Here is a 12,359-nt window from a genome sequence, read left to right as displayed (position 1 = left end):
AAATGAAAATAAGAAGACATTGATAAGAAGCAAAGGAATTATATATTGGTTCAGAAAGTGGCTGCACATGGAATTAAACTCCAGTGGTTGTTTGTACAAGCTGCTATGCAGTGTGTCAAAGTTACACAGACGACAAAGTGGGTTGTGTGTTATGTTTCACTGAGTATTCTGTGAGTTGTTGCCATGAACAACTTTTATTTTATTTTTTTTCTGAGAAAAAGATTTACCTTGTAATAATGTTGTTTATAATCAGGAAGCTTTTTGTTTAAGCATTTCATTTGTATGCGATGCCTTATGAAAGTTATTTATTTTTCTGTTTTATTTAAAGATACCCCACGCAATTTTTTTTATTCTAACATTGTCATTTTGGTACCTTGTTGCTAGGAAGTAACCAGAATCACGCTCTTGTAAAGGTTGCGCCCCTGTGTCAATTCCACAATGACACAAATAGCATCCGGGGGAAACTTTCGCCATCCAGATTTGTGTATAATTGTGTTTAATTTTTGTTTCTGACACTGCTTTGTTTTCTTTCTCGAATTATGAGTTTGCCTTTCCCTTGTCTTCCTAGTTCGATTCTTGCCTGCCTTTTTACTTCTCTTCCCAGTTAGCCACTTAAACCTGTCTGCTCCTTTTTTCCAGAAGGCCTACTGTTGTCTCCTTGGAGATGAAGAGAATGTAACCTAGGGAAGAGCACTGGCATTACTTAGGTATACCATAGAGATGGCATCCAAGTGTGGTTAGGTGTTGCCCTGCTGGGACTGGCACTAAGATTGTACCATAGGTGCCATAATCTCCTGTATCACTGTGCAGTTATTCTGATCCTCACATGCTGCAGAAAGTATTGGGTTCATATCCAATACTTGATGCCCATTGTTTTAGCCATTCTGCACCATTACCTATATTGCTTCCAAGGAACAAGTGGGACCCATGGAACTCAGGTGTTATGATTAGCCAATGTTATATATTTTTTGTGGCTTTTCTTGGGCATTTTGCAGTTTTCTTAGCAAAAACTCTGGGGTTTTGGAACTCAGATAATTTAATTCTAGTTTTAATTTGCACTTATTTGCTTTCTGAAAAAGTATACACTTTTATTGCCTTATCATAATGGCATTTTGTATATTGATAGGCATTATTATTGTGAGATGTTAGTGTTAGTGATTGCTATGGTTTCCATCCTAGAATACTCTGGGAGTGCACAGCATGTGTCATCATAGCATGACCCTAAAAAAGTCATAGTTAGTCGCTGGGTGCTTATTTGTGTTTGGATTCATTTAACGTTTTGGTGCGCTCTTAAGTTACTGATCTCTTTAATGGCGTCCTGTCTAGTTTCTGATTTACGACTTCGATTTTTGTTTTACATCTCTAACTTGGTGAATTATTAATTGACTTTGCCTCATTACCTGATTCTATATTTAAAATTCTGTGTTCACAGAACATCAGACTGCAGAACCCTGGCACCAAACCAAATGTACTCTGTGACCGTAAGCAGTCAGTGATAGACAATGCAGTCAATGTCATTATTGGAGTTTGACCTCTGCAAATCCCCTGGCTGTGATTCAAAGCCTTTCTTAACAATGTACAAAAGGTGCCACATTTACAAGGTGAGACACAAAAATAACCAGATTGGTAAAAAAAATATTTATTTATGAATTACAGCATTCTAAACATTGCCACCTTCTTTATATCCTCCTCCCAATCTCTACACCACTCCATATGTATCTTCCATCAATTGAAACAGTGCTGGAAGTCTTCTTCCTTGAGGCTCTTTAACAGGCTTGCTGTTTTTGTCTTCACTTCATCCATTGAAGAAAAATGTGTTTCCTCCAGGTCACTTTTGATTTTTGGTAGCAAGTAAAAATCACAGGGAGCTAAATTGGGTGAATAGGGAGGATGATCGAGGACAGGAATGTTTTTGTGAGTCAAAAACTGCTTTACTGAAAAAGAGAAAATTCATGAGAAATTTGATGTTGATTTGCTGTTCGATCTTTTCACCTGACATTATCGCGGCAACTCGTGGAGCAATTGTTGTGCAAATACTGACTGGGCTATTCACAGGATATACCAACCCGGTCGGCTGTTTGAGAGGGCGTGTAGGAGAGGATATAGTTATGATTGACATCCGGCTTATCTCCAGACGGTTTTCCAGGAAAGCCAAAAGCCCAGTTTGGGTATTTTTGTGTCTCACCTCGTATGTGGAAAGTGTACAGCATTGACATAGATGGTATGATGATCTTTTTGATGACCCAACAGGTCTCCCATGCCTCCAAAACCTTCATGAAAGATCCAACTTTGTGCCTATCTTCATTCCATTTTCACAGTTTTAAAACCATCATGTGGCATCACATGTCACACTGAAAACCTCACTTTATGAAAACCAATGACTTATCCCCAAATAAACTGACTTAATTATTCTAGCTCAGCCACAGTGGATGCACAAACCAGTGTGTTTCTTTGTGCCGGTCCCAAGCCTGGATAATAATAATAATAATAATGGGGAGGGTTGCTTCAGGAAGGCATCTGGTGTACAATATTGCCAAATCAATATCCATCCATCCATCCATTTTCCAACCCGCTGAATCCAAACAGGGTCACTGGGGCCTGCTGGAGCCAATCCCAGCCAACACAGGGCACAAGGCAGGGAACCAATCCCGGGCAGGGTGCCAACCCACCGCAGGACACACACAAACACACCCACACACCAAGCACACACTAGGGCCAATTTAGAATCGCCAATCCACCTAACCTGCATGTCTTTGGATTGTGGGAGGAAACCGGAGCGCCCGGAGGAAACCCACGCAGACACGGGGAGAACATGCAAACTCCACACAGGGAGGACCCGGGAATTGAACCCAGGTCTCCCAACTGCGAGGCAGCAGCGCTACCCACTGTGCCACCGTGCCGCCCGCCAAATCAATATGCGAACAACAATACAAATTTTCATACTGGATCGGTCGAGCCCCTGGTTAACAACAACCGCCACCAGTACTGTTAGCGAACAGGGTGCTGGCGGAAATTAGGCTACTATTGGCCGAAGAAGGAGAAGAAGAGGGTGGAGACGTGACGTTGCAGGAGGAGAGGAGGAAGGTAAAGAGAGTGGAACTAAGGGTAGGAACTTTGAATACTGGCAGTATGACTGGTAAGGGGAGAGAGTTAGTAGATATGATGGAGAGAAGGAAGGTTGATATATTGTGCGTGCAAGAGACTAAATGGAATAGGAGTAAGGCCAGGTGGATCGGAGGTGGATTCAAACTGTTCTATCATGGTGTGGATGGGAGGAGAAATGGGGTAGGGGTTGTTCTGAAGGAACAGTATGTGAAGAGTGTTTTGGAGGTGAAAAGAGTGTCTGACAGAGATCAATGATTATGAAGCTGGAAATTGGAGATGTGATGATGAATGTTGTTAGTGTATATGCCCCAAAAGGTGGGTATGCGATGGATGAGAAAGAAGATTTTTGGAGTGAGTTGGATGAAGTGATGAACAGTGTACCCAAGGGACAGAAAGTGGTGATTGGAATGGTGTTGTGATGTAAGATTTTGCATATAACTTGATAAATATTTTGTATGTCTTTATTTGTAATTTAGGCAAAGCAATGTAATTTAGTGTTACATTAGTGGGTGTTTACCCACACCTTAGGAATGAGTTGGGGGAGGATGTGTGTTAAACCAGTTTGGCGAGTGTTTCTCTGCTAAAGTCTTTCAACCCCTGCAAGGAAGCTGAGCTGCCATATGGTTTTGGGGGATGGCAGGTGTTAAGATTGTCTTTGCCCCATTGGTCTGAAGCATGGCTGTTTGGAATTGGCTTCTATCAGAAGCTTTTAAGTACCATGGTGTCTTATTGGCTATAGGGGTTGGACAGAGATTCTATAAGTCTGCTTGTTCAACCACATTCTCTCTCTCTTACTAACTTCTGATCATGAAGAAGGATATCTCTCTTGCCAAACTGATGAAGACCATCACACCATGAACTGAAGAAGACAACACAATGGAGAGCACAGCTCGGCAGCCATATTGAACAGGCTTGCGTGCTGTTCTGAAGAAAGCTGAGCTCATTGATGCCTTAACTAGAGACATTTTAAGTAACTAACTGTGTCTGTGTGCCGCCTGAAACTACACTACACATCACCATTTAATCAGGTTGTATGGTTACCAATATTCAAATGTACTTTGCATATTGTTATTATTTATGAATATTATCAGTGATACATTATTTTATGTGTAACTTAACTCCTGCTTGTCTTTTTACTACACCTAATTGCCTATAGATATAGAAGGGAAGGTGGGTATAAGTTATATACCATAATCTATACATATTAATAAAAGGCAAAGCCCTCACTGACTCACTGACTGACTGACTGACTGACTGACTCACTCATCACTAATTCTCGAACTTCCCGTGTAGGTGGAAGGCTGAAATTTGGCAGGCTCATTCCTTACAGCTTACTTACAAAAGTTAGGCAGGTTTCATTTCGAAATTCTACGCGTAATGGTCATAACTGGAACATATTTTTTGTCCATATACTCTAATGGAGGAGGCACAGTCACGTATCGCGTCATCACGCCTCCTACGTAATCACGTGAACTAAAAACAAGGAAGAGATTTACAGCACGAGTCAAACGCGGGAACGAAGGTAAATGACGTTAATTTTTGAGTATCTTTTAATACTGTGTAAGCATACATATTAACACATGTGCAATTAAACGTGTGCAATTACGGGGTGATTTCTCAGGCTTAAAAGCTCGCCTTTTATCAAACGCGAGAACAAAGGTAACTGACGTTGTTCACTGTCTTTTAATACTGTGTAACCATACATATTAACACATGTGCAATTAAACGTGTGCATTTACGGGGTGATTTCTCAGGCTTAAAAGCTCGCCTTTTACTAAAAAGGTAAATGCAAAACTATTTTCAATCATTCTATGATCTGCTTCTCACAACTGAAGGCACCGTGGCTGATGTTACGTCACTTGCTGTCCAACCATAAGCGTTAACTAGTAGGTAACCGGACACTCTCTTCACTCCCTTTCGGGAATCGAACCTCTGAGGTTTTCTTTTGTTCTTAATTAAAATTTAAAAGCAATACTTCACCGCTGCTAAGCCCCTCTAGCGCTGACGTCTCAGGTTCGATTACCGTAAGCAAGTGCAGTGAGTGTGTAATTACATTCACGGCATTCGTAGTCTGATTCACAATCTGATTGTATGGGTGGTTACCTACCAGGTAACGCTTATACTTGGCCACCAAGTCAGGTCGAAGTGATCACTCGAGTAAAGGCAGCTTCACAAAAAAACAGATCCTTAACAAACTGTTATTAGTATATTTTCCCTCAATTTAAAAACGTTTTATTTTCTTCTTAATAAAAATTTAAAAGCGGTACTTCGCCGGTGCGAAGTGCGTGGATTTGACCAACTGACACATACAGACATATTCATGAGTGCAGGTACTTCGGAAAGAAAGCACCGTGTAAACCTAAAGTTTAAATTAAGTTCATAGACCTACAAAAGGTTGCCATTCATTTGAGGCAAGATTGCTTTTCTTCTGTACAACTATACGTTGCATTCTCAAGAGTATGCTTGCACGGCTTCGGATATAGATATATATATATATATATATATGTATGTCTATATATAAATATGTAAGCTTATAAGTACTGCCTTACTTCTCTTTAAGAAAGGAAGATGTAATGATACTTGATTTAAACGATTCCATGTCTTCCTGGGTTTGCGTAGCTTATTGTCAATATCTTTACACCTGTTTTTAACACTTATTTACTGAAACGGGCTTTCACAAAAAAAGTTAGGGCTTTGCTACAGGATACACCCTCCACAAGTTAAGCAAGTAAAAATAAAATATATATTTCTGTTTTATTTAAACCTTTTAAGTTCGTATGCATAGCCCCATTTGGCTGTTTAATTTTTTTTTTTCTTTCTTCAGTGATATTTAATCTCCTTAAAGGAAAAGAACATATCCATTTTACTTTTTTTGTATCTCATTAGTAATATTTTAGTGTAAAAGGATAACCAGTATTTAAACCTTTTATGTTACTTTATACATTTATTTTACACAATGTTGAAAAATTAATAAGAAAGCTACATATTTTGGCAGCTGCTGCTTTCATTTTCAATGAAATGAAAAAAGCTCTCCAAGACAAAACGTCAATGAAGAAGAAACAGTTTGCACTATCTAAAAAGGAGAAACCCTCATTTATAAAACTTTGCTGCAGATGACTTAGCTTATTGTCAATATCTTTACACGTTTTTTTAAGACTTATTGACTGAAACAGGCTTTCACGAAAAAAGTTAGGGCTTTGCTACAGGATACACCCTCCACAAGTTAAGCAAGTAAAAATAAAATATATATTTCTGTTTTATTTAAACCTTTTAAGTTCGTATGCATAGCCCCATTTGGCTGTTTAATTTTTTTTTTTTTCTTTCTTCAGTAATATTTAATCTCTTTAAAGAAAAAGAACATATCCATTTTACTTTTTTTGTATCTCTTTAGTAATATTTTAGTGTAAAAGAATAACCAGTATTTAAACCTTTTATGTTACTTTATACATTTATTTTACACAATGTTGAAAAATTAATAAGAAAGCTACATATTTTGGCAGCTGCTGCTTTCATTTTCAATGAAATGAAAAAAGCTCTCCAAGAGAAAACGTCAATGAAGAAGAAACAGTTTGCACTATCTAAAAATCAGAAACCCTCATTTATAAAAGTTTGCTGCAGATGACTTAACTGAAAATAAATGAATAGTTCCTATGTGTATAATACATATTTATCTATTTTACTTATGCCTTTATTCCACCAACTTACAACATCTGAGGTACAATTTGTTACATTACTTTTGTTTTTTGCAGCACAGGCAGGTGAAGTGACTTCCTCAGGGTCACACAGTGGTGTCAGTACCAGGATTTGAACTGACAAGCTCCGGGTTTGCTGAAATATTACTGAACAAAGAAAAAAAACGAAAACGGGCAAATACGGCTATGCATACAGATGTCCATCCGTCCATTATCCAACCTGCCATATCCTAAATACAGGAGCCAATAAGTACATATGTATATATACAGTATATATATATATATATATATATATATATATATATATATATATATATATATATATATATATATACAGTATATATATATATATATATATATATATATATATATATATTATATATATATATATATATATATATATGTGTGTGTGAATGTATGTATGTATATATGTATGTCTATATATATATATATGTAGATATGTAAATTTGTATATGTATATATATGTTTATGTGGATGTGTATATGTGTATATACGTATGTATATGTAGATATGTGTATATGTAGATATGTATATATATATGTATATGTATATATATGTTTATGTGTGTGTGTGTGTGTGTGTGTGTGTGTATATTATATATATAAAAGACAGCAACACTCATAACAATGACAACACAATTACATTGACAATCATGTTACGTTATTTTTAAAATGTTTCCTTTTTTTTTTTTCATAACCTCTTTAACACACTACTTCTTCACTGTGAAGCGCGGGTATTTTGCTAGTACCTTATAAACAGTAGTAAGTCTGGGAGATTAGGCATTCTGACAAAGGATACTTATTAATAATACAATAGAGGAAAATTAGAGTAATATATATTACTCTACCAAGACAAAACAAGTGGCTTTCAATGGACATGTTGGTGAAGGGAACAGAGGAGACGAGGAGGTGATGGGTAGGTATGGTGTCAAGGAGAGGAACGAAGAAGATCAGATGATAGTGAATTTTGCCAATAGGATGGATATGGCTTTGGTGAATACGTATTTTAAGAAGAGGGAGAAACATATGGTGATGTAACAAGAGTGGAGGAAGATGCACACAGATGGATTACATCCTATGCAGAAGAGTCAATCTGAAGGAGATTGAAGACTGCAAAGTGGTGGAAGGGGAAACTGTGCTTAAGCAGCATAGGATGGTAGTCTGTAGAATGACGTTGGAGATCAAGAAGAGGAAGAGAGTGAGGGCAGAGCCAAGGATCAAATGGTGGAAGTTGAAAAAGGAAGACTGCAAGGTTGAGTTTAGGGAGGAGGTGAGACAGGCACTGGGTGGCAGTCAACAGTTACCAGACAGCTGGGAAACTACAGCAGATATAGTAAGGGTGACAGCAAGAAGAGTGCTTGGCGTGACATCTGGAAAGAGGAAGGAGGAAAAGGAAACCTGGTGGTGGAATGAGGAAATACAGGAGAGTATACAGAGGAAGAGGATGGCAAAGAAGAAGTGGGATAGTCAGAGAGATGCAGAAAGTAGACAAGAGTACAAGGAGATAAGGCACAAGGTGAAGAGATAGGTGGCAAATGCTAAAGAAAAGGCGTATGATGAGTTGTATGAGAGGTTGGACACTAAGGAGGGAGAAAAGGACCTGTACCGATTGGCTAGACAGAGGGACCGAGCTGGGAAAGATGTGCAGCAGGTTAGGGTGATAAAGGATAATGATGGAAACATACTCATAAGCGAGGAGAGTGTGTTGAGCAGATGGAAAGAGTACTTTGAGAGGCTGATGAATGAAGAGAACGAGAGAGAAGGTTGGGTGATGTAGAGATAGTGAATCAGGGAGTGCAATGGATTAGCAAGGAGGAAGTAAGGACAGCTATGAAGAGGATGAAAAATGGAAAGGCCGTTGGTCCAGATGACATACCTGTGGAAGCATGGAGGTGTTTAGGATAGATGGCTGTGGAGTTTTTAACCAGATTGTTTAATGGAATCTTGGAAAGTGAGAGGATGCCTGAGGAATGGAGAAGAAGTGTACTGGTGCCAATATTTAAGAATAAGGGGGATGTGCAGAACTGTAGTAACTACAGGGGGATAAAATTGATGTGCTACAGCATGAAGTTATGGCAAAGAGGAGTGGAAGATAGGTTAAGAAGTGAGGTGATGATTAGTGAGCAGCAGTGTGGTTTCATGCCAAGAAAGAGCACCACAGATGTGATGTTTGCTCTGATGATGTTGATGGAGAAGTATAGAGAAGACCAGAAGGAGTTACATTGCGTCTTTGTGGACCTGGAGAAAGCATATGACAGGGTGCCTTGAGAGGAGCTGTGGTATTGTATGAGGAGGTCGGGAGTGGCAGAGAAGTAAGTAAGAATTGTACAGAATATGTATGAGGGAAGTGTGACAACGGTGAGGTCTGCAGTAGGAGTGACAGATGCATTCAAGGCAGAGGTGGAATTACATCAGGGATCAGCTCTGAGCCCTTTCTTATTTGCAATGGTGATGGACAGGTTGACAAACGAGATTAGACAGGAGTCCCCGTGGACTAGGATATTTTCTGATGACTTTGTGATCTGTAGTGAGAGTAGGGAGCAGGTTGAGAAGACCTTGGAAAGGTGAAGATATGCTCTGGAGAGGAGAGGAATGAAAGTCAGTAGGAACAAGACAGAATACATGTGTGTAACTGAGAGGGAGGTCAGTGGAATGCTGCGGATGCAAGGAGTTGAGTTGGTGAAGGTGGATGAGTTTAAATACTTGGGATCAACAGTACGGAGTAATGGGGATTGTGGAAGAGAGGTGAAAAAGAGAGTGTAGGCAGGGTGGAATGGGTGGAGAAGAGTGTCAGGAGTAGTTTGTGACAGATGGTTATCAGCAAGAGTGAAAGGGAAGGTCTACAGGATGGTAGTGAGACCAGCTATGTTATATGGGTTGGAGATGTTGGCACTGACCAGAAAGCAGGAGACAGAGCTGGAGGTAGTAGAGTTAAAGATGCTAAGATTTGCACTGGGTGTGATGAGGATGGATTGGATTAGGAATGAGTACATTAGAGGGTCAGCTCAAGTTGGACGGTTGGGAGACAAAGTCTGAGAGGCAAGATTGTGTTAGTTTGGACATGTGCACAGGAGAGATGCTGAGTATATTGGGAGAAGGATTTTAAGGATAGAACTGCCAGGTAAGAGGAAAAGAGGAAGGCCTAAGAGGAGATTTATGGATGTGGTGAGAGAGGACATGCAGGTGCTGGGTGTCACAGAGCAAGATGTAGAGGACAGGAAGATATGAAAAAAGATGATCTGCTGTTGCAACCCCTAACAGGAGCAGCCAAATGAAGAAGAAGAATAAGTATTATTCTAGCAATCATCAGATACATTTTTATGGGAATCATCATGTGTAATTGGAGCAATACCAGTGTGCTAAAGTGTCTCAGATCTGACTTTGGTCAGCTTAAAGCATAACCTTCCAGCGTAGTGATGAGCTCATTTTAAATGGAAACCTAATAATTATTATTTCAATGGTGATCTACTAGTTTACATGCAAATTAGATCACAGTTTTTGCCTGCAGCTTTATTAGTCGCACTGTGTCCGTAAAATGAAATGGCATTCATCCTCGTAGTCAAGTTGTAAGGCAGTAAGGCTGTGATTCAGTACTTCCCTCTGATTTACAGAGTGTTCCTGAGAGTGTCACTTCACATGCCAGTGTTCAGAGGTGTAGAGACAACTGCACTGTATTTGTGAATTGTAACTCACAATAAAGTTGGTACAGAAGAGACAAAGAATGAAGTTACAACATAAAAGAAAGGATGCTATTTTAGGCATGATCTGAAGGCAATCATTAAGTGAGCGGGCACAAGATGGTAGGAGCCACATAAGTAAATTTGCATTGGCTAACTGATGCATTACAAATATTTGAAATAGTATGAAGGCCATGTGGAGTTTAAGGATCTGGTGGCTCTTCATTTAGCAGGGGTTCCCAACTCCAATCACAGAGATCCACAATGGTTACAAGTTTTCATTCTAACTATTTTCATAATTAGAGAGTGTTTTTATGCTAATTAACTTCACTTACTTGATTTGCAATTTAGGACTCAACCCCTTTAAATCAGGAGTGAGCAACATTGGTCCCAGAGGACCACAGTGGTTGCAGGTTTTTGTTCCAGCCCAATTGCTCCATGAGAAGTAATTTATTGCTGATGAAGCATTTATTGCTAAATGACATTTTTCTGCATCATTATCGTTGTCTCGCTTGTTAGGAGTTTAAACCCTTAATTGCTTATTTTAGTAATAAACAGCTGCTTTTGTTGTTTTTAATTGCTCCTTATTAGTAATGAGACGTAAATGACAAAGGAACTAGCAATTCTCCATCTACAGTATCTTGTTTGCATTTACACCTGTGGGTATTCATCATGCACTTTTTGGTTTAATAAAATAGTTAAAAAGAAACTGAAGAGAAAAAGTGAAGTACTGAGAGTTACTCATCCATTTTAGGCTTCAAATAATTATTTGAATGATATCATTAGAAAGGAAAAACATCTATGATTTAAGAATGACCTGACATTGCAGAGTTAAAACACTAACAAGTCATGATATTAAATAATATATGTTGTTAGCAAAGATTGTTTTTTAATTAAGCATCTGGATTGGAACAAAAACCTGCACCCACTGCGGCTCTCCAGGACTGATGTTGATAATCCTTGGTATATGGCAAGCATCCATCCATCCATCCATCCATCCATTCTCTTCCGCTTATCTGAGGTCGGGTCGCGGGGGGCAGCAGCTTGAGCAGAGATGCCCAGAATTCCCTTTCCCCAGCCACTTCTTCTAGCTCTTTCGGGGGAATCCCAAGGCGTTCCCAGGCCAGCCAAGAGACATAGTCCCTCCAGCGTGTCCTGGGTCTTCCCCTGGGCTTCCTCCCGGTTAGACGTGCCCGGAACACCTCACCAGGGAGGCGTCAAGGAGGCATCCTGATCAGATGCCCGAGCCACCTCATCTGACTCCTCTCGATGCAGCGGCTCTACTCTGAGCCCCTCCCGGATGACTGAGCTTCTCACCCTATCTTTAAGGGAAAGCCTAGACACCCTAAGGAGGAAACTCATTTCAGCCGCTTGTATTCGCAATCTCGTTCTTTCGGTCACAACCCATAGCTCATGACCATAGGTGAGGGTAGGAACATAGATCGACTGGTAAATTGAGGCTCAGCTCCTTTTTCACCACGACAGACCGATGCAGAGCCTGCATTACTGCGGATGCCACACCGATCCGCCTGTCAATCTCATGCTCCATTCTTCCCTCACTCGTGAACAAGATCCCGAGATTCTTGAACTCCTCCACTTGGGGCAGGATCTCGCTCCCAACCCTAAGAGGGCACTCCACCCTTTTCCGGCTGAGGACCATGGTTTCAGATTTGGAGGTGCTGATTCCCAGCCCAGCCACTTCACAATCAGCTGTGAACCGATCCAGAGAGAGCTGAAGATCACGGTCTGATGAAGCAAACAGGACAACATCATCTGCGAAAAGCAGTGACCCAATCCTGAGTCCACCAAACTGGACCCCCTCAACACCCTGGCTGCACCCAGAAATTGTGTCCATAAAAGTTATG

Source organism: Erpetoichthys calabaricus, chromosome 1 (assembly GCF_900747795.2).
Source record: "Erpetoichthys calabaricus chromosome 1, fErpCal1.3, whole genome shotgun sequence".
Taxonomy (NCBI): Eukaryota; Metazoa; Chordata; class Cladistia; order Polypteriformes; family Polypteridae; genus Erpetoichthys; species Erpetoichthys calabaricus.
The sequence above is the reverse complement of the archived record's forward strand: the minus strand, read 5'-3'. Positions refer to the sequence as shown.